This window comes from Tachypleus tridentatus, chromosome 3, assembly GCF_004210375.1.
Source record: "Tachypleus tridentatus isolate NWPU-2018 chromosome 3, ASM421037v1, whole genome shotgun sequence".
NCBI lineage: Eukaryota > Metazoa > Arthropoda > Merostomata > Xiphosura > Limulidae > Tachypleus > Tachypleus tridentatus.
This window is the reverse complement of record NC_134827.1, coordinates 51,964,122-51,988,718: the sequence shown is the minus strand read 5'-3', so window position 1 is coordinate 51,988,718 and position 24,597 is coordinate 51,964,122. Positions and strand designations below refer to the sequence as shown.

At 33.9% G+C, this 24,597-nt stretch overlaps 1 long non-coding RNA gene across 2 annotated transcripts in view; it reads right to left on the bottom strand.

The window, feature by feature from the left end:
* LOC143246830 (uncharacterized) overlaps positions 1-22,067 on the bottom strand; it is a 31,150-nt gene extending 9,083 nt beyond the window's left edge. For both annotated transcript variants that reach the window (XR_013026184.1, XR_013026183.1), the window contains exons 1-2: positions 21,957-22,067; positions 19,047-19,297 (exon numbers count right to left, since the gene is read on the bottom strand). This is a non-coding gene — a long non-coding RNA (uncharacterized LOC143246830). The remainder of the gene's footprint in view (positions 1-19,046; positions 19,298-21,956) is intronic.
* Positions 22,068-24,597: the final 2,530 nt, after the last annotated feature.

Here is a 24,597-nt window from a genome sequence, read left to right as displayed (position 1 = left end):
AACAGTAAAGTCTGGTTCAATTCACTTTTACTCTCTTCACCAACAGTAAAGTGTGGTTTAATTCACTTGTACTCTCTTCACCAAAGTAAAGTGTGGTTTAATTCACTTGGACTCTGTTCACCAACAGTAAAGTCTGGTTCAATCCACTTGTACTCTCTTCACCAACAGTAAAGTCTGGTTCAATTCACTTCTACTCTGTACACCAACAATAAAGTATGGTTTATTTGCCTTGTACTGTCTCTACCTACAGTAAAATCTGGTTCAATTCACTTGTACTCTGTTCACCAACAGTAAAGTCTGGTTTAATTCCCTTCTACTGTCGCTACTAAAAGTAAATTATGGTTTAATTCCCTTGTGCTGTCTCTACCAATAGTAAGGTCTGGTTTAATTCCCTTGCACAGTCTCCACCAATAATAAAGTCTAGTTTAATTCCCTTGTACTCTGTTCACCAACAGTAAAGTGTGGTTTAATTCACTAGTACTCTCTTCACCAACAGTAAAGTGTGGTTTAATTCACTAGTACTCTCTTCACCAACAGTAAAGTGTGGTTTAATTCACTTGTACTCTCTTCACCAACAGTAAAGTGTGGTTTAATTCACTTGTACTCTCTTCACCAACAATAAAGTGTGGTTTAATTCACTTGTACTCTCTTCACCAACATTAAAGTCTGGTTTTATTCACTTGTACTCTGTTCACCAACAGTAAAGTCTGGTTCAATCCACTTGTACTCTCTTCACCAACAGTAAAGTGTGGTTTAATTCACTTGTACTCTCTTCACCAAAAGTAAAGTGTGGTTTAATTCACTTGGACTCTGTTCACCAACAGTAAAGTCTGGTTTAGTTTACTTATACTCTGTTCACCAACAGTAAAGTCTGGTTTTATTTACTTGTACTCTGTTCACCAACAGTAATGTCTGGTTCAATCCACTTGTACTCTCTTCACCAACAGTAAAGTCTGGTTCAATTCACTTCTACTCTGTACACCAACAATAAAGTCTGGTTTATTTGCCTTGTACTGTCTCTACCAACAGTAAAATCTGGTTCAATTCACTTGTACTCTGTTCACCAACAGTAAAGTCTGGTTTAATTCACTTGTACCCTCTTCACCAACAGTAAAGTCTGGTTTAATTCCCTTCTACTGTCGCTACTAAAAGTAAATTATGGTTTAATTCCCTTGTGCTGTCTCTACCAACAGTAAGGTCTGGTTTAATTCCCTTGCACAGTCTCCACAAATAGTAAAGTCTAGTTTAATTCCCTTGTACTCTCTTCATCAACAGTAAAGTGTGGTTTAATTCACTAGTACTCTCTTCACCAACAGTAAAGTGTGGTTTAATTCACTAGTACTCTCTTCACCAACAGTAAAGTGTGGTTTAATTCACTTGTACTCTCTTAACCAACAGTAAAGTGTGGTTTAATTCACTTGTACTCTCTTCACCAACAGTAAAGTCTGGTTTAATTCACTTGTACTCTGTTCCCCAACAGTAAAGTCTGGTTTAATTCCCTTGCACAGTCTCCACCAATAGTAAAGTCTGGTTTAATTCACTTGTACTCTGTTCACCAACAGTAAAGTCTGGTTTAATTCACTTGTACTCTCCTCACCAACAGTAAAGTCTGGTTTTATTCACTTGTACTCTGTTCACCAACAGTAAAGTCTTGTTTAATTCCCTTGCACAGTCTCCACCAATAGTAAAGTCTGGTTTAATCCACTTGTACTCTCTTCACCAACAGTAAAGTATGGTTCAATTCTCTTCTACTCTGGTCACCAACAATAAAGTCTGGTTTATTTGCCTTGTACTGTCTCTACGAACAGTAAAATCTGGTTCAATTCACTTGTACCCTCTTCACCAACAGTAAAGTCTGGTTTAATTCCCTTCTACTGTCGCTACTAAAAGTAAATTATGGTTTAATTCCCTTGTGCTGTCTCTACCAATAGTAAGGTCTGGTTTAATTCCCTTGTACTCTGTTCACCAACAGTAAAGTGTGGTTTAATTCACTAGTACTCTCTTCACCAACAGTAAAGTGTGGTTTAATTCACTAGTACTCTCTTCACCAACAGTAAAGTGTGGTTTAATTCACTTGTACTCTCTTCACCAACATTAAAGTCTGGTTTTATTCACTTGTACTCTGTTCACCAACAGTAAAGTCTGGTTCAATCCACTTGTACTCTCTTCACCAACAGTAAAGTCTGGTTCAATTCACTTGTACTCTGTTCACAAACAGTAAAGTCTGGTTTAATTCACTTGCACAGTCTCCACCAATAGTAAAGTCTAGTTTAATTCCTTTGTACTATTTCTACCAACAGTAAAGTCTGGTGTAATTCCCTTGTACTGTCTCTATCAACAGTAAAGTCTGGTTTAATTCCCTTGTGCTGTCTCTATCAACAGTAAAGTCTGGTTTAATTCCCTTGTGCTGTCTCTACCAATAGTAAGGTCTGGTTTAATTCCCTTGCACAGTCTCCACCAATAGTAAAGTCTAGTTTAATTCCTTTGTACTATTTCTATCAACAGTAAAGTCTGGTTTAATTCCCTTGTACTGTCTCTACCAACAGTAAAGTCTGGTTTTATTCACTTGTACTCTGTTCACCAACAGTAAAGTGTGGTTTAATTCACTAGTACTCTCTTCACCAACAGTAAAGTGTGGTTTAATTCACTTATTCTCTCTTCACCAACAGTAAAGTCTGGTTCAATTCACTTGTACTCTGTTCACCAGCAGTAAAGTCTGGTTTAATTCACTTGTACTCTGTTCACCAACAGTAAAGTCTAGTTTAATTCCCTTGTACTGTCCCCAGCAATAGTAAAGTCTGGTTTAATTCCCTTGTACTGTCTCTACCAATAGTAAAGTCTGGTTTAATTCCTTTGTACTATTTCTATCAAAAGTAAAGTCTGGTTTAATTCCCTTGTACTGTCTCTATCAACAGTAAAGTCTGGTTTAATTCCCTTGTGCTGTCTTTACCAATAGTAAGGTCTGGTTTAATTCCCTTGCACAGTCTCCACCAATAGTAAAGTCTAGTTTAATCAGTGATGACGAGAAACCCACTTGTTGAGAAATTTATATGCAAAAACGGCTCATTTGGGCTGAGAAAACACTTTACATAGAAGAGCGAACAACGTTTCGACCTTCTTCGGTCATCGTCAGGTTCACAAAGAAAGAGGTAACATCTAATACCGCCCTCTACATTTCGACACACAGTTACACAACCCCTTTCAAACATGTGGTCAGCTTCCGGTCAGTTACCTCTTTCTTTGTGAACCTGACGATGACCGAAGAAGGTCAAACGTTGTTCGCTTCTTCTATGTAAAGTGTTTTCAGCCCAAACGAGCCGCTTTTGCATATAAAAGTCTAGTTTAATTCCCTTGTACTGTCTATACCAACAGTAAAGTCTGGTTTTATTCACTTGTACTGTCTCTACCAACAGTAAAGTCTGGTTTTATTCACTTGTACTCTGTTCACCAACAGTAAAGTCTGGTTTAATTCACTTGTATTCTGTTCACCAACAGTAAAGTCTAGTTTAATTCCCTTGTACTGTCTTCACCAATAGTAAAGTCTGGTTTAACTCCCTTGTACTGTTTTCACCAACAGTAAAGTCTGGTTTATTTGCCTTGTACTGTCTCTACCAACAGTAAAGTCTGGTTTATTTGCCTTGTACTGTCTCTACCAATGGTAAAGTCTGGTTTAATTCACTTGTACTCTGTTCACCAACAGTAAAGTCTGGTTTAATTTAGTTTTACTGTCTTTACCAACAGTAAAGTGTGGTTTAATTCACTTGTACTCTGTTCACCAACAGTAAAGTTTAGTTTAATTCACTTGTACTCTGTTCACCAACAGTAAAGTCTAGTTTAATTCACTTGTTCTCTCTTCACCAACAGTAAAGTCTGGTTCAATTCACTTGTACTCTGTTCACCAACAGTAAAGTCTGGTTTAATTCACTTGTACTCTCTTCACCAACAGTAAAGTCTGGTTTAATTCCCTTCTACTGTCGCTACTAAAAGTAAATTATGGTTTAATTCCCTTGCACAGTCTCCACCAATAGTAAAGTCTAGTTTAATTCCCTTGTACTGTCTCTACCAACAGTAAAGTCTGGTTTTATTCACTTGTACTCTGTTCACCAACAGTAAAGTGTGGTTTAATTCACTAGTACTCTCTTCACCAACAGTAAAGTGTGGTTTAATTCACTTGTTCTCTCTTCACCAACAGTAAAGTCTGGTTCAATTCACTTGTACTCTGTTCACCAGCAGTAAAGTCTGGTTTAATTCCCTTGTACTGTCCCCAGCAATAGTAAAGTCTGGTTTAATTCCCTTGTACTGTCTCTACCAATAGTAAAGTCTGGTTTAATTCCCTTCTACTGTCTCTACTAAAAGTAAATTATGGGTTAATTCCCTTGCACAGTCTCCACCAATAGTAAAGTCTAGTTTAATTCCTTTGTACTATTTCTATCAAAAGTAAAGTCTGGTTTAATTCCCTTGTACTGTCTCTATCAACAGTAAAGTCTGGTTTAATTCCCTTGTGCTGTCTCTATCAACAGTAAAGTCTGGTTTAATTCCCTTGTGCTGTCTTTACCAATAGTAAGGTCTGGTTTAATTCCCTTGCACAGTCTCCACCAATAGTAAAGTCTAGTTTAATCAGTGATGACGAGAAACCCACTTGTTGAGAAATTTATATGCAAAAACGGTTCGTTTGGGCTGAGAAAACACTTTACATAGAAGAGCGAACAACGTTTCGACCTTCTTCGGTCATCGTCAGGTTCACAAAGAAAGAGGTAACATCTAATACCGCCCTCTACATTTCGACACACAGTTACACAACCCCTTCCAAAAAATGTGGTCAGCTTCCGGTCAGTTACCTCTTTCTTTGTGAACCTGACGATGACCGAAGAAGGTCGAAACGTTGTTCGCTCTTCTATGTAAAGTGTTTTCTCAGCCCAAACGAGCCGTTTTTGCATATAAAAGTCTAGTTTAATTCCCTTGTACTGTCTCTACCAACAGTAAAGTCTGGTTTTATTCACTTGTACTCTGTTCACCAACAGTAAAGTCTGGTTTAATTCACTTGTATTCTGTTCACCAACAGTAAAGTCTAGTTTAATTCCCTTGTACTGTCTTCACCAATAGTAAAGTCTGGTTTAACTCCCTTGTACTGTTTTCACCAACAGTAAAGTCTGGTTTATTTGCCTTGTACTGTCTCTACCAACAGTAAAGTCTGGTTTATTTGCCTTGTACTGTCTCTACCAATGGTAAAGTCTGGTTTAATTCACTTGTACTCTGTTCACCAACAGTAAAGTCTGGTTTAATTTAGTTTTACTGTCTTCACCAACAGTAAAGTGTGGTTTAATTCACTTGTACTCTCTTCACCAAAGTAAAGTGTGGTTTAATTCACTTGGACTCTGTTCACCAACAGTAAAGTCTGGTTCAATCCACTTGTACTCTCTTCACCAACAGTAAAGTCTGGTTCAATTCACTTCTACTCTGTACACCAACAATAAAGTATGGTTTATTTGCCTTGTACTGTCTCTACCTACAGTAAAATCTGGTTCAATTCACTTGTACTCTGTTCACCAACAGTAAAGTCTGGTTTAATTCACTTGTACCCTCTTCACCAACAGTAAAGTCTGGTTTAATTCCCTTCTACTGTCGCTACTAAAAGTAAATTATGGTTTAATTCCCTTGTGCTGTCTCTACCAATAGTAAGGTCTGGTTTAATTCCCTTGCACAGTCTCCACCAATAATAAAGTCTACTTTAATTCCCTTGTACTCTGTTCACCAACAGTAAAGTGTGGTTTAATTCACTAGTACTCTGTTCACCAACAGTAAAGTGTGGTTTAATTCACTAGTACTCTCTTCACCAACAGTAAAGTGTGGTTTAATTCACTTGTACTCTCTTCACCAACAGTAAAGTGTGGTTTAATTCACTTGTACTCTCTTCACCAACAAAAAAGTGTGGTTTAATTCACTTGTACTCTCTTCACCAACATTAAAGTCTGGTTTTATTCACTTGTACTCTGTTCACCAACAGTAAAGTCTGGTTCAATCCACTTGTACTCTCTTCACCAACAGTAAAGTGTGGTTTAATTCACTTGTACTCTCTTCACCAAAAGTAAAGTGTGGTTTAATTCACTTGGACTCTGTTCACCAACAGTAAAGTCTGGTTTAGTTTACTTATACTCTGTTCACCAACAGTAAAGTCTGGTTTTATTCACTTGTACTCTGTTCACCAACAGTAAAGTCTGGTTCAATCCACTTGTACTCTCTTCACCAACAGTAAAGTCTGGTTCAATTCACTTCTACTCTGTACACCAACAATAAAGTCTGGTTTATTTGCCTTGTACTGTCTCTACCAACAGTAAAATCTGGTTCAATTCACTTGTACTCTGTTCACCAACAGTAAAGTCTGGTTTAATTCACTTGTACCCTCTTCACCAACAGTAAAGTCTGGTTTAATTCCCTTCTACTGTCGCTACTAAAAGTAAATTATGGTTTAATTCCCTTGTGCTGTCTCTACCAACAGTTAGGTCTGGTTTAATTCCCTTGCACAGTCTCCACAAATAGTAAAGTCTAGTTTAATTCCCTTGTACTCTCTTCATCAACAGTAAAGTGTGGTTTAATTCACTAGTACTCTCTTCACCAACAGTAAAGTGTTGTTTAATTCACTTGTACTCTCTTAACCAACAGTAAAGTGTGGTTTAATTCACTTGTACTCTCTTCACCAACAGTAAAGTCTGGTTTAATTCACTTGTACTCTGTTCCCCAACAGTAAAGTCTGGTTTAATTCCCTTGCACAGTCTCCACCAATAGTAAAGTCTGGTTTAATTCACTTGTACTCTGTTCACCAACAGTAAAGTCTGGTTTAATTCACTTGTACTCTCCTCACCAACAGTAAAATCTGGTTTTATTCACTTGTACTCTGTTCACCAACAGTAAAGTCTTGTTTAATTCCCTTGCACAGTCTCCACCAATAGTAAAGTCTGGTTTAATCCACTTGTACTCTCTTCAACAACAGTAAAGTATGGTTCAATTCTCTTCTACTCTGGTCACCAACAATAAAGTCTGGTTTATTTGCCTTGTACTGTCTCTACGAACAGTAAAATCTGGTTCAATTCACTTGTACCCTCTTCACCAACAGTAAAGTCTGGTTTAATTCCCTTCTACTGTCGCTACTAAAAGTAAATTATGGTTTAATTCCCTTGTGCTGTCTCTACCAATAGTAAGGTCTGGTTTAATTCCCTTGTACTCTGTTCACCAACAGTAAAGTGTGGTTTAATTCACTAGTACTCTCTTCACCAACAGTAAAGTGTGGTTTAATTCACTAGTACTCTCTTCACCAACAGTAAAGTGTGGTTTAATTCACTTGTACTCTCTTCACCAACATTAAAGTCTGGTTTTATTCACTTGTACTCTGTTCACCAACAGTAAAGTCTGGTTCAATCCACTTGTACTCTCTTCACCAACAGTAAAGTCTGGTTCAATTCACTTGTACTCTGTTCACAAACAGTAAAGTCTGGTTTAATTCACTTGTACTCTGTTCACCAACAGTAAAGTCTGGTTTAATTCACTTGTACTCTGTTCACCAACAGTAAAGTCTGGTTTAATTCACTTGTACTGTATCCAGCAATAGTAAAGTCTCGTTTTATTCCCTTCTACAGTCTCTACTAAAAGTAAATTATGGTGTAATTCCCTTGCACAGTCTCCACCAATAGTAAAGTCTAGTTTAATTCCTTTGTACTATTTCTACCAACAGTAAAGTCTGGTGTAATTCCCTTGTACTGTCTCTATCAACAGTAAAGTCTGGTTTAATTCCCTTGTGCTGTCTCTATCAACAGTAAAGTCTGGTTTAATTCCCTTGTGCTGTCTCTACCAATAGTAAGGTCTGGTTTAATTCCCTTGCACAGTCTCCACCAATAGTAAAGTCTAGTTTAATTCCTTTGTACTATTTCTATCAACAGTAAAGTCTGGTTTAATTCCCTTGTACTGTCTCTACCAACAGTAAAGTCTGGTTTTATTCACTTGTACTCTGTTCACCAACAGTAAAGTGTGGTTTAATTCACTAGTACTCTCTTCACCAACAGTAAAGTGTGGTTTAATTCACTTGTTCTCTCTTCACCAACAGTAAAGTCTGGTTCAATTCACTTGTACTCTGTTCACCAGCAGTAAAGTGTGGTTTAATTCACTTGTACTCTGTTCACCAACAGTAAAGTCTAGTTTAATTCCCTTGTACTGTCCCCAGCAATAGTAAAGTCTGGTTTAATTCCCTTGTACTGTCTCTACCAATAGTAAAGTCTGGTTTAATTCCTTTGTACTATTTCTATCAAAAGTAAAGTCTGGTTTAATTCCCTTGTACTGTCTCTATCAACAGTAAAGTCTGGTTTAATTCCCTTGTGCTGTCTCTATCAACAGTAAAGTCTGGTTTAATTCCCTTGTGCTGTCTTTACCAATAGTAAGGTCTGGTTTAATTCCCTTGCACAGTCTCCACCAATAGTAAAGTCTAGTTTAATCAGTGATGACGAGAAACCCACTTGTTGAGAAATTTATATGCAAAAACGGCTCATTTGGGCTGAGAAAACACTTTACATAGAAGAGCGAACAACGTTTCGACCTTCTTCGGTCATAGTCAGGTTCACAAAGAAAGAGGTAACATCTAATACCGCCCTCTACATTTCGACACACAGTTACACAACCCCTTTCAAACATGTGGTCAGCTTCCGGTCAGTTACCTCTTTCTTTGTGAACCTGACGATGACCGAAGAAGGTCGAAACGTTGTTCGCTCTTCTATGTAAAGTGTTTTCTCAGCCCAAACGAGCCGTTTTTGCATATAAAAGTCTAGTTTAATTCCCTTGTACTGTCTATACCAACAGTAAAGTCTGGTTTTATTCACTTGTACTGTCTCTACCAACAGTAAAGTCTGGTTTTATTCACTTGTACTCTGTTCACCAACAGTAAAGTCTGGTTTAATTCACTTGTATTCTGTTCACCAACAGTAAAGTCTAGTTTAATTCCCTTGTACTGTCTTCACCAATAGTAAAGTCTGGTTTAACTCCCTTGTACTGTTTTCACCAACAGTAAAGTCTGGTTTATTTGCCTTGTACTGTCTCTACCAACAGTAAAGTCTGGTTTATTTGCCTTGTACTGTCTCTACCAATGGTAAAGTCTGGTTTAATTCACTTGTACTCTGTTCACCAACAGTAAAGTCTGGTTTAATTTAGTTTTACTGTCTTTACCAACAGTAAAGTGTGGTTTAATTCACTTGTACTCTGTTCACCAACAGTAAAGTTTAGTTTAATTCACTTGTACTCTGTTCACCAACAGTAAAGTCTAGTTTAATTCACTTGTTCTCTCTTCACCAACAGTAAAGTCTGGTTTAATTCACTTGTACTCTGTTCACCAACAGTAAAGTCTGGTTCAATTCACTTCTACTCTGTACACCAACAATAAAGTCTGGTTTATTTGCCTTGTACTGTCTCTACCAACAGTAAAGTCTGGTTCAATTCACTTGTACTCTGTTCACCAACAGTAAAGTCTGGTTTAATTCACTTGTACTCTCTTCACCAACAGTAAAGTCTGGTTTAATTCCCTTCTACTGTCGCTACTAAAAGTAAATTATGGTTTAATTCCCTTGCACAGTCTCCACCAATAGTAAAGTCTAGTTTAATTCCCTTGTACTGTCTCTACCAACAGTAAAGTCTGGTTTTATTCACTTGTACTCTGTTCACCAACAGTAAAGTGTGGTTTAATTCACTAGTACTCTCTTCACCAACAGTAAAGTGTGGTTTAATTCACTTGTTCTCTCTTCACCAACAGTAAAGTCTGGTTCAATTCACTTGTACTCTGTTCACCAGCAGTAAAGTCTGGTTTAATTCACTTGTACTTTGTTCACCAACAGTAAAGTCTAGTTTAATTCCCTTGTACTGTCCCCAGCAATAGTAAAGTCTGGTTTAATTCCCTTGTACTGTCTCTACCAATAGTAAAGTCTGGTTTAATTCCCTTCTACTGTCTCTACTAAAAGTAAATTATGGGTTAATTCCCTTGCACAGTCTCCACCAATAGTAAAGTCTAGTTTAATTCCTTTGTACTATTTCTATCAAAAGTAAAGTCTGGTTTAATTCCCTTGTACTGTCTCTATCAACAGTAAAGTCTGGTTTAATTCCCTTGTGCTGTCTCTATCAACAGTAAAGTCTGGTTTAATTCCCTTGTGCTGTCTTTACCAATAGTAAGGTCTGGTTTAATTCCCTTGCACAGTCTCCACCAATAGTAAAGTCTAGTTTAATCAGTGATGACGAGAAACCCACTTGTTGAGAAATTTATATGCAAAATCGGTTCGTTTGGGCTGAGAAAACACTTTACATAGAAGAGCGAACAACGTTTCGACCTTCTTCGGTCATTGTCAGGTTCACAAAGAAAGAGGTAACATCTAATACCGCCCTCTACATTTCGACACACAGTTACACAACCCCTTTCAAAAAATGTGGTCAGCTTCCGGTCAGTTACCTCTTTCTTTGTGAACCTGACGATGACCGAAGAAGGTCGAAACGTTGTTCGCTCTTCTATGTAAAGTGTTTTCTCAGCCCAAACGAGCCGTTTTTGCATATAAAAGTCTAGTTTAATTCCCTTGTACTGTCTATACCAACAGTAAAGTCTGGTTTTATTCACTTGTACTGTCTCTACCAACAGTAAAGTCTGGTTTTATTCACTTGTACTCTGTTCACCAACAGTAAAGTCTGGTTTTATTCACTTGTACTCTGTTCACCAACAGTAAAGTCTGGTTTAATTCACTTGTACTGTCTTCACCAATAGTAAAGTCTGGTTTAACTCCCTTGTACTGTTTTCACCAACAGTAAAGTCTGGTTTATTTGCCTTGTACTGTCTCTACCAACAGTAAAGTCTGGTTTATTTGCCTTGTACTGTCTCTACCAATGGTAAAGTCTGGTTTAATTCACTTGTACTCTGTTCACCAACAGTAAAGTCTGGTTTAATTTAGTTTTACTGTCTTTACCAACAGTAAAGTGTGGTTTAATTCACTTGTACTCTGTTCACCAACAGTAAAGTTTAGTTTAATTCACTTGTACTCTGTTCACCAACAGTAAAGTCTAGTTTAATTCACTTGTTCTCTCTTCACCAACAGTAAAGTCTGGTTTAATTCACTTGTACTGTGTTCACCAACAGTAAAGTCTAGTTTAATTCCCTTGGACAGTCTCCACCAATAGTAAAGTCTAGTTTAATTCCTTTGTACTATTTTATCAACAGTAAAGTCTGGTTTAATTCCCTTGTACTGTTTCTATCAACAGTAAAGTCTGGTTTAATTCCCTTGTGCTGTCTCTACCAATAGTAAGGTCTGGTTTAATTCCCTTGCACAGTCTCCACCAATAGTAAAGTCTAGTTTAATTCCCTTGTACTGTCTCTACCCACATTAAAGTCTGGTTTAATTGCTGTGTACTGTCTCTACCAATAGTAAAGTCTGGTTTAATTGCTGTGTACTGTCTCTACCAATAGTAAAGTCTAGTTTAACTCCTTTGTACTGTCTCTACCCACATTAAAGTCTGGTTTAATTGCCTTGTACTGTCTCTACCAACAGTAAAGTCTGGTTTTATTCATGTGTACTGTCTCTACCAACAGTAAAGTCTGGTTTTATTCACTTGTACTGTCTCTACCAACAGTAAAGTCTGGTTTTATTCACTTGTACTGTTTTCACCAACAGTAAAGTCTCATTTAATTGCCTTGTACTGTCTCTACCAACAGTAAAGTCTGGTTTATTTGCCTTTACTGTCTCTACCAACAGTAAAGTCTGGTTTATTTGCCTTGTACTGTCTCTACCAATAGTAAAGTCTGGTTTAATTCACTTGTACTCTGTTCACCAACAGGAAAGTCTGGTTTAATTCACTTGTACTCTGTTCACCAACAGTAAAGTCTGATTTAATTCACTTATACTCTCTTCACCAACAGTAAAGTGTGGTTTAATTCACTTGTACTCTCTTCACCAAGAGTAAAGTCTGGTTTTATTCACTTGTACTCTGTTCACCAACAGTAAAGTTTGGTTTAATTCACTTGTACTCTGTTCACCAATAGTAAAGTCTAGTTTAATTCCCTTGTACTGTCTCCACCAATAGTAAAGTCTGGTTTAATTCACTTGTACTGTCTTCACCAACAGTAAAGTGTGTTTTAATTCACTTGTACTCTCTTCAGCAACAGTAAAGTCTGGTTTATTTGCCTTTTACTGTCTCTACCAACAGTAAAGTCTGGTTTATTTGCCTTGTACCGTCTCTACCAACAGTAAAGTCTGGTGTATTTGCCTTGTACCGTCTCTACCAACAGTAAAGTCTGGTTTATTTGCCTTGTACTGTCTCTACCAACAGTAAAGTCTGGTTTAATTTCGTCGTACTGTCTCCACCAATAGTAAAGTGTAGTTTAATTCCCTTGTAATATATATAAATAAATGGAGTTGAGTGGCTTTGTGAGGTCATTTGATACTCGAGACAATCTTTAGCATATATTTCCACATACTGTTGTGTCTATTATTTCTAGTACAATATGGATAGTACTGAAAGGTTTGAGTAAAAACATGTTTGGAATATTTTATTTTAGAAATGGTTTTACAAAATAAGGAAAGAAATAAAATTATACTTAAGTGTTGAAGAAAAACAAAGATGACACCTGGTGGATGAATGAATAGAGAGACATTAAACCAATTAATTTAAACAAGTAACAGATATTTTTCTGACAGAGATGAAATCAATGATCAATTTCTTTTTTTCTCTCCAACAGTCTTAGTTTTCCCTCTTGTTTAGAATTCATGAATATCAATAAAACTTTCTGTCAAAATTCTATTGATTTTCTGGATAAAGAAATTTACACTATTATCACTTGTATACATCTGCACTGGAAGGAAAAGAACTACAAACATTAACAGAGAGAACTGTTACAGACCTTGTTAAAAGAACTACATACTTTTACAGAGAGAAGTGTCACGGTTGTTGTTAAAAGAACTACAAACATTTACAGAGAGAACTGTTACAAACCTTGTTAAAGAAGCTACAAACATTAACAGAGAGAACTGTTACAGACCTTGTTAAAGGAACTACAAACATTTACAGAGAGAACTGTTACAAACCTTGTTAAATAAACTACAAACATTAACAGAGAGAACTGTTACAGACCTTGTTAAAGGAACTACAAACATTTACAGAGAGAACTGTTACAAACCTTGTTAAAGAAACTACAAACATTAACAGAGAGAACTGTTACAAACCTTGTTAAAGAAACTACAAACATTAACAGAGAGAACTGTTACAAACCTTGTTAAATAAACTACAAACATTAACAGAGAGAACTGTTACAGACCTTGTTAAAAGAACTACAAACATTAACAGAGAGAACTGTTACAGACCTTGTTAAAGGAACTACAAAGATTAACAGAGAGAACTGTTACAGACCTTGTTAAAAGAACTACATACTTTTACAGAGAGAAGTGTCACGGTTGTTGTTAAAAGAACTACAAACATTTACAGAGAGAACTGTTACAAACCTTGTTAAAGAAGCTACAAACATTAACAGAGAGAACTGTTACAGACCTTGTTAAAGGAACTACAAACATTTACAGAGAGAACTGTTACAAACCTTGTTAAATAAACTACAAACATTAACAGAGAGAACTGTTACAGACCTTGTTAAAGGAACTATAAACATTAACAGAGAGAACTGTTACAGACCTTGATAAGGAACTACAAACATTTACAGAGAGAACTGTTACAGACCTTGTTAAAAGAACTACAAACATTTACAGAGAGAACTGTTACAAACCTTGTTAAAGAAACTACAAACATTAACAGAGAGAACTGTTACAGACCTTGTTAAAGAAACTATAAACATTAACAGAGAGAACTGTTACAGACTTGTTAAAAGAACTACAAACATTTACAGAGAGAACTGTTACAGATCTTGTTAAAAGAACTACATACTTTTACAGAGAGAAGCGTCACGGTTGTTGTTAAAAGAACTACAAACATTTACAGAGAGAACTGTTACAGATCTTGTTAAAGAAACTATAAACATTAACAGAGAGAACTGTTACAGACCTTGTTAAGGAACTACAAACATTTACAGAGAGAACTGTTACAGACCTTGTTAAAAGAACTACAAACATTAACAGAGAGAACTGTTACAGACCTTGTTAAAGAATCTATAAACATTAACAGAGAGAACTGTTACAGACTTGTTAAAAGAACTACAAACATTTACAGAGAGAACTGTTACAGACCTTGTTAAAAGAACTACATACTTTTACAGAGAGAAGTGTCACGGTTGTTGTTAAAAGAACTACAAACATTATCAGAGAGAACTGTTACAGTCCTTGTTAAAAGAACTACAATAAATTATCACATGATTCTACAACTCAGTTTCTTATGACCATAACTGATAAACTAAAAGAACTTTTCCAAAACAATAAAGTTAAGAAAGTAATCTTTCAGTATTTCATACCTGGACAAACCTTTCAGAGTAAATTTCATCTTTTACCTAAAATACACAAACCAAACCATCCTTGCTGACCCATAATTTCTAACATACAAATGGCAACTGAAAATCTGTTGGCTCACCATCACTTGAAATGTACTCCCTACGGTCTCAATTTGCTTGTGACATAAAGGATATTACTTGTTTTCTTACTATCATGAAGATTTTAATATTAACAGATAGCCTAACAGTCTTCATTAAACAATGGATATTCCTTCTCTATATTTCACATGATGGACTGGAAACTAAACGTCCATATTAAACCTTTTTAAATGATCAACTGATCTTGTAAGTCTGGTTTCAACTCTTAACAGCTTAGAATTTATAAGGAGTATTACGTTCAGGGTATAGGCTCTAGAATAGGCACCACAATGGCTTCCAATTATGCCTACACTTTTGTAGGTCATATTGAATAAATTATAGAACTAAGAGAAAATAAACATAAACATATCAAACTATATGTAGTTTAAAATACTGGGTGCATGTGTGTATAAACATGAATACATTATAGAACTAAGAAAAAATAAACAAACATGTCAAACTATATGTAGTTTAAAATACTGGATGCATGTGTGTATAAACATAAATAAATTATAGAACTAAGAGAAAATAAACAAACATATCAAACTATATGTAGTTTAAAATACTGGGTGCATGTGTGTATAGATATGAATAAATTATAGAACTAAGAGAAAATAAACATAAATATGTCAAACTATATGTAGTTTAAAATACTGTGTGTGTGTGTGTATAAACATAAATAAATTATAAAACTGAGAGAAAATAAATATAAACATGTCAAACTATATGTAGTTTAAAATACTGGGTGTGTGCATGTATAAACATGAATATATTATAGAACTAAGAGAAAATAAACAAACATGTCAAACTATATGTAGTTTAAAATACTGTGTGTGCATGTGTGTGTGTATAAACATGAATAAATTATACAACAGAGAAAATAAACACAAACATGTCAAACTATATGTAGTTTAAAATACTGTGTATAAATATAAATAAATTATACAACTGAAAAATAAATCTAAGATGTGAAACTATTTGCAGTTTAAAATACTGAGTGTGTGTGTATGTGTATAAATATAAATAAATTATACAGCTTTTAGAAAAATAAACATAAGATTTGAAACTACATGTAGTTTAAAATATTGATTGTGTGTGTGTATAAGGATGAATAAATTATAGAACTGTCTGGTTTAAACTGTCATAGGCTAAGATGAATAACATTAGTCAATATTTTAGAATAAAACAACAACAATTGGTATCTTTAACACTCAAAATGTTAACCTTTTGTCTGGTTTAAACTGTCATAGGCTAAGGTGAATAACATTAGTCTATATTTTAATTTTATAAAACAACAACAATTGGTATCTTTAACACTCAAAATGTTATCCTTTTGTCTGGTTTAAACTGTCATAGATTAAGGTGAATAACATTAGTCTATATTTTAATATTATAAAACAACAACAATTGGTATCTTTAACACTCAAAATGTTAACCTTTTGTCTGGCTTAACCCTACTGCTACAGGTCATTTGTCAAAGACCAGGTCATTGTGTTTGTTGACTTGGATGCAAAATATTATTGAACTACTCTTTAATGAATATATGTTTGGTATCAAACTGCAGTGTATAATTTATGTTTTTAGTAATATGCATTGTCCAATTTTTTAACTGAAAAGAAAATATTACAATAACACTTAAATATCAATGCATGTTAAATGCAGCACTGGTTTAAACTAGATGATATCAATGCATGTTAAATGCAGCACTGGTTTAAACTAGATGCTTGTGACGTCAAAATACCAAGTCCGTGGTTTTATACAAATTAGGAACTGAAATTACCAATACTGACATGCTATAATATAAAACAAAAACCTCGTATATTTTTATATTGCTAAAATATGGCTTGTATACTGAATCAAAACACAATGGCCCCATTAATCTCTTTCCATGTTTGGAAATGTTCCCTTATATATACTTACTTTAATGTATGACATATTAATACCCAAACAACAGCTGGAAATGCCCTCCTAGTGGTTCTCTCAGGCGTTTTAATGAGTCAGAAGGTCACCTCGATCTATCTTTCAAACCAACTTTCAAAAAAGTTAGGTTGTATCTTTAGCTCATTAAAAATTACATATTCCCTTTAGACCCAAACAGAACATAGTTACTAAGCTTAGTTATTAATAGTGAAATTTTAAGGTATCAATATAGATATTTAGGATTTTTTGGTTATTTAACTCTGTGCATAAAACCAAAAAAAATGGAAGAGATATATAGTGTCAGTGTGCTGTAATGAATTAAACACACATAACAATTAAATAGCGTCAATGTGCTGTAATGAATTAAACACACATAACAGTTAAATAGTGTCAACGTGTTGTAATGAATTAAACACACATAACAAGTAAATAGCGTCAACGTGTTGTAATGAATTAAACACACATAACAATTAAATAGCGTCAATGTGCTGTAATGAATTAAACACACATAACAGTTAAATAGTGTCAACGTGTTGTAATGAATTAAACACAACAGTTAAATAGTATCAACGTGTTGTAATGAATTAAACACACATAACAGTTAAATAGTGTCAACGTGTTGTAATGAATTAAACACACATAACAGTTAAATAGTGTCAACGTGTTGTAATGAATTAAACACACATAACAGTTAAATAGTGTCAACGTGTTGTAATGAATTAAACACACATAACAGTTAAATAGTGTCAACGTGTTGTAATGAATTAAACACACATAACAGTTAAATAGTGTCAACGTGTTGTAATGAATTAAACACACTTAACAGTTAAAGTGTCAACGTGTTGTAATGAATTAAACACACTTAACAGTTAAATAGTGTCAACGTGTTGTAATGAAATAAACACACTTAACAGTTAAATAGTGTCAACGTGTTGTAATGAATTAAACACACATAACAGTTAACTGGTGTCAATGTGCTGTAATGAATTAAAAAGATGTAACAGTTAAATAGTGTGAATGTGCTGTAATGAATTGAACAGATGTAACAGTTAACTAGTGTCAAGGCGCTGTGATGAATTAAACAGATGTAACAGTTAACTAGTGTCAAGGTGCTGTGATGAATTAAACAGATGTAACAGTTAAATAATGTCAAGGTGCTGTGATGAATTAAACAGATGTAACAGTTAAATAGTGTCAATGTGCTGTGATGAATTAAACAGATGTAACAGTTAAATAGTGTCAATGTGCTGTGATGAATTAAACAGATGTAACAGTTAAATAGTGTCAATGTGCTGTGATGAATTAAACAGATGTAACAGTTAAATAGTGTCAATGTGCTGTAATGAATTAAATAGATGTAACAGTTAACTAATGTCAAGGTGCTGTGATGAATTAAACAGATGTAACAGTTAAATAGTGTCAATGTGCTGTAATCAATTAAACACACATAACAGTTAGTGTCAATGTGCTGTAATGAATTAAACAGAAGTAGCAGTTAACTAGTGTCAATGTGCTGTTTTGAATTAAATACATGTAGCAGTTAAATAGTGTCAATGTGCTGTTTTGAATTGAACAGAAGTAGCATTGACTGCTGTTAACTAATAAACAAATAACAAAGAGTACTGATCACAGTTAACTGGTAAACAAATAACAAATAACATTGACCACTGTTAACTTATAAACAAATAACAAATAACATTGACCACTGTTAACTAATAAACAAATAACAAAGAGCACTGACCACTATTAACTAGTAAACAAATAACATTGACCACTTTTAACTAGTAAATATAAACAAAGATATTGACCAATAGTTATGAACAAGCAAGTTGATATTATGATTAAATCACTGTCATCAAAATAAATAAAATCAGCATTACTGAATGTTCCAACTGTCCAAGAAATACAAATATTGTAATTATGATTTCTCATTGTCTTTGATTAGTTCAGACTTTTTCAGCTAAATCAATTACGGCCAGTATTTATATTAATGATAACTAATTATAAATATTTCTTGTTTGTTTCTTCTAAACATTAAAGTTAAATCCTGTTTTTTATCCATTAACTGATAAATTAGATGATGTAGTCATTATGAAGGTTTTTTTCTAAGTTAATTTAACACATTTTACCTCCCAAATCATGTATAAGTGATTTTACACAATCAGTTGTATAGTGTCCCTGACAAATCCAAACTAGTTTGAATGATCTTGTGCCCAGATTACATGAACACCATTGAAACTTAAGCCAAAAAATATTCTGTTGGCACATGACAAAAGCTTAACTGTGTGCAGTGACAATAATTGTAGAATATTTTGAATACCTCTTTTGTAAGGAATATGTGTTACATAATTTCTCTCCATCTTATGGAACTAAGCATGGTTACTACATTTCAATGCTGTACACAATCTATTTAAAGTAACACTTTTGCAAAATAAAAATGTACACTTTGTCCATAACTTCATCATACATGATAACATGTATGCTGAACAACTAATGATGTTCAAATCTTTTGAACTGGTCAACAAATCAATAAGAGCTCAGAATAATTTGTCCTTACCTCCAATGTCATATTATGAGGCACTATTAGATTGTCCTTACTTCAATTCATTACCGTAGTAAGAGTAACTCCACATATATTGTATGTATTTAAGTCCCTGTATTTTAGGGTTAAGTCCATCTGGTGCTTTGGATCCTTCTGTAGAAGGTTTTACATTCTGAGATTGTGGTATCTTGGGTTTGTCTCTAATAGCCCATGCTCTTGGTGGGCTAGTTGTACTCATTATACAGAAAACACAGAATATACAACACCTAGAAAGAAAACAATAATATAACTATTTCAATAGTATTATAACACAAAATGCATTGCACAAATTACCCTTACTTAATTACCAAGGAAAACCTAAGAAACAATTATTACTGATTCACACGTCAGTACCCTATATATATCCTTAAGACACTTGTACAAATTACCCTTACTTAATTACCAAGAAGAGCCTAAGAAACAATTATTACTGATTCACACGTCAGTGCCTTGTATATATCCTTAAAACACATTGCACAAATTACCCTTACTTAATTACCAAGGAGAACAAATTACCCTTACTTAATTACCATGAAGAGCCTAAGAAACAATTATTACTGATTCACACGTCAGTACCCTATATATATCCTTAAGACACTTGTACAAATTACCCTTACTTAATTACCAAGAAGAGCCTAAGAAACAATTATTACTGATTCACACGTCAGTGCCTTGTATATATCCTTAAAACACATTGCACAAATTACCCTTACTTAATTACCAAGGAGAACCAAAAAAACAATAACTGCTGATTCACACATGTCAGTACCTTATATATATCCTTAAAACACATTGCACAAATTACCAAGGAGAACCTAAGAAACAATAACTGCTGATTCACACATGTCAGTACCTTATATATATATCCTTAAAACACTTGCACAAATTACCAAGGAGAACCCAAGAAACAATTGTTACTGATTCACACATGTCAGTACTTTGTATATATCCTTAAAGATCCACGTGCAAAGATTCACACATACACCAAAACACCTGAGAAGTTTATCACAGAAAATACAGCTTTGTCTATGAAAATTAAATATTTAGGCTTATCACATTTAATGTCAGAATGTGAAACCTTATTTAGGGGTTTCAGTAATTATATAAATGACCATTTTAACTTTTTTAACTTGTTTCAAAACACACTGTACATTGGATATTTATGACAAGAGGGTGTCAAGTTTTATATGGTCAAGCCTACCATTCTCACCACAGTGCTTGTAATAGTTAGCACTGTAACCTAGCAACAAGCAGGGTTAAACCATTTAACTTCAACAATGACTAAAAAGTTTTAATAACATCAAAGCAGACCACATTTCTGGCAGTCTACAAACCAGCATGCAAGACATACTTCAGGTAGATCATATCACACAATTACAAGGAAGGGTGCTGGTGTCATTCACAGCAATGCTGGAAATAGCTTTGGGAAAAGGCAACTAGATGGAACAACTTATTCTGATGATTCTTTGTAGAATGTCCCTTCACAACCTAAACTTGTAGCCTTTAATTTGATTCCAATACAGTGGAACCCCTTTAAACCAGCCACCTTCGAGACTGAGACAAACTGGCCTGATTAGAGGGGTTCCACTGTATTTCCATTTCAACCAATGAAACAGCTACAAACACAACAGTATTTAACATCACACTGAAAGACAACAAACAACCTTTTGGTTCATCTAGGTATTAAATTAAATACTAAAAGACTCAAAGTTTACTGTTACCAGACAATCATTTATCAAGCTTTTCCTTAAATTACTGCCTCTACTACATCTGAAGGCAACCATCCCAATATTCGACAGCCCTGTTTCTTAATTTCAGAGAAAAACTTCTTTTGGCTATAAATAACTCCTACTCTGCAAATATACAGTATCTTTTAGTTCTACCATTCTCAACATTAAAAATGATGTATCAACATTACCAAATCCCTTTACAATCTTAAACAGTTCAATCAGAAACCCTTTCAAGAGAAAACAATTCCAGAGATCTTATCATCATATGGCAGCATCTATCATCCTTGAAGTAACCCTCTTCTGAACTTTCCAACAGTTTATTGCCCAGAGCTAACACCAAGACTGACCACACAATTCCAGATGCAGTTTAACTAATGACCTATACAATATTACATTTATAACCTTTTTAAACATGTAGTCGACATTTGACACATCTACTGCAATATTCATGTGATTCTATGCTCCTATAATCTTCAACAACAAAGCTGATATTAAAAATAAATATTTTTATGCACAAAAATTCATATATAGTATTTTGAGATATAATAATTACAAGTTTGTTTTAAAACATTAATATTGACCACCAATGTTCATAACTTTGAAATATAATGCTTTGTAATACTAGAAGTTAGAAATTAGTAATAACTTCATAAATGAATCTTCAAGTTTCAACAGGACAGTTTTATATAAACAACCTGGTTCTGTTAATTTTAGTTGTATTGTCTTGTTTAGTGTCGTTTATCAAACTATAGCTGTTACTGTTACGAATGTAAATCAATTTAAGCAAATGAAAAAACTGCTTGTTTATGTGTATAAACTTCAGGCTTAGCAATAAGAGATGAAATTATTTTCTTACTGTTAGGCTTAATACAAGTATTAAGCACGCGGTAGGATTGTTGCCTGTCGATATACTATCTGCCTCAGTAACTCTCCTAACAGTGATAACATACGATATTAAATTCATAACATAAGGTGTAACTGGTGGTGTTAAACACAAAATTCCAAACAAAGAACACTACTTCATATTACTAAATTTATTTTAAAACACATAATTTCCAATCGGCATAAAAATAAATAATAAAACAATATAAAGTACAAGTGAAAAGTGTATACAGAATTAAAAGATACAATTAACCTTAAAAATAAACTTAGTTACTTCATAGCTGAAACACTCTCTTCTCAATTTACTCGAAACTGTCGCACACATACACACACACACACAAACTAGTCACGTCATTCAGTCGTTATGCATTTTATCATGGCTGACATATGGTTAATTATTTCGTATATTTCAATTATAACATTGTTGTCAAATTTTCAATTTTTTCATTAAAGCATGAACGATTTTATAGTGTATATGATTCATATGTTTCCACATATGCATTATTCTTTTAAAAAGTTTGAGAAACTATTTGAATGTTTAAGAAAATAATCACCAAGCGAAATTTTTGATATTGTGAAAAAAATCATACTAATGTGAGTAAACTGTATACGCACATACAATTATTTATATTTCTCCGTATTATTATGTCAAACATTATCAATTACATTGGATAGTTTTCCATATTTTGAAATATATATGGTATTTTCTAAATGCAAATGTTGTAAGTAAAATTAACTTAAACAGTAAGAAATAAAAAGTCAATGTATGAAACAATCATGTACCTTTTATGAGTATAAAAGATGAAGAAATTTATAGTGTGCTGTGAAGTTTCAAAACTCATAAATGACAACTTTCTAATCTAACCGTCCCTACTTTAACAGTGTAAGATTAGAGAGAAGGCAGATAGTCATCACCACCTACCACCAATTTTTGGGATGCTCTTTTACCAACGAATAGTGAGGTTGACTGTACATCACAACTCTCCCACTGCTAAAAGGGCAAGCATATTTGATGTAACGAATCCGCGACCCTCAGATTACAAGTCAGGCGCTCTAACCACCTTCCCATGGCGGGCCTAGAACTCGTAAAGGAAAAGTGATAAGACAATAAATAGGTTAATATATATATATTAATAGGTTTCAATTAACTAAATAGCTTGTAATGATAGTCATTTCAGCATAAGTATGTATATTTGACATTCACATCCGTCTCTTTTACACTGACACATTATTTAAATCCATCTATTTTACACTGACACATTATTTCTGTGCTTTAGTCTAAAATTATTCGGGTTCTCCACATAAACTACCTTCTTTTAAAGTCAAACTTAAACCTTTTTGATAACTAACGCCTTTACATCAAGCGTATTTATGATTATTTGCAATTTGCCAAACTAGAGATACTTTTTTATTTTAAGTAGCTCAGTGTTTTTAGTTTTGATTTTTATTGTATTTAATACGTAGTTTACACAATGTGAAATAGGATAATACACTGATGGCAAGATGGTGATGTGTATATTTTTAAAGACGACACTAATTTAATTGCCCCCTAGTGGCACAGTGGTATGTCTGCGGACTTTCACTAAAAACCGGGTTTCGATACACGTGGTGGACAGAGCATAGAAAGCCCATTGTTTAGCTTTGTGCTTAATTCAAAACAAACAAACAAACCTAATTTAATTATTTATAAACTATAAGAGATAATTTCAAAAAGAGGTTTAACCTCTTATGATGCGAAAGAAAAGATAAAAAAAGAGAGAATTATCAAATAAATATCTTCAAATTTTCCATTGCTATTTCTTAAGAAATGTAGATGACACAACCGTAGCACTAAAGATGGCTGATATGAGTATGTGTGTATTTGTGTTTTCTTTACAACAAAGCCACATTGGGATATCTGCTGAGTCCACCTGACTTCAATTAAAACGAAGTACAGAGCAACGTTTCGCCCTTCTTAGGTCATCTTCAGGTTAACAACAGTTTTAGTTCAAGTGGGTTTCTCGCTATCATGAAGAATAAATTGTATATATCTCATAAAATTTCTCACTTTTTTGATTAATAAGATGAAAATTAGGTGAAATATTCAATTTAAAATAAACTTTTAGTACGTATTGTATGATAATACTGCAATATAAATCGTATCATACTTTAGTTTGTTTTGAAAATGACGTGCCTGAATCTTATTAATTAGTATTTTTATAAAGTGACAAAAATTGACCAAAACGTTTGAACATTCTTCTTTCAACAAAGTCCATAGAAAGAAAACAGACCATAAAAATATGGGAATTTTGTTTAATTAATTTTTGTGTTGTGTGAGATTAAATAAATCGTACTTAATAAACTAGTGATCTAATTTAGAGAGAATTTATAAAATACGTTAAAGAAAGGAAGCAACTGCTGTTCCAGATGCTAGTTAAGCCTAAGTCAGGAAAATCTTGTATCAAATGTTTACTTGATATATTCATATTTAGCATACAATTCTCTTCATGCTATATCTTCATATACAAATATTTTATATGCTTGCGGTTTGACAATATCTGGCAATTATATGAAGTTGACAAAGAATCACCTTATAATCAAACTTTCTTCTTGGTTTTGTGTTTTAAACATCTCATCTTCAGTTGTTACATGGAACTGTGTTTCCCCGTTTATTTATCGTTTTCTTATACATAAGTCCATATTGATTAATTAATTTTATACCACAACTTCGTCTACGATACCTTAAATTTTCTCAGTTAATAAATTAATTTTTTTCAGCTAAAAAGCTGCGTGAAATAGTTTAGGTAAAACGGATTCGCGTGATTTGTTTAAATTGAGAAAATGTTGACTATGCAGGTGATTTTTCAATACAATGCAACTACATTTACAGTTTTTATTAAGAATTATACTCGAATTTTTATTAAAGTTTTCCCAGT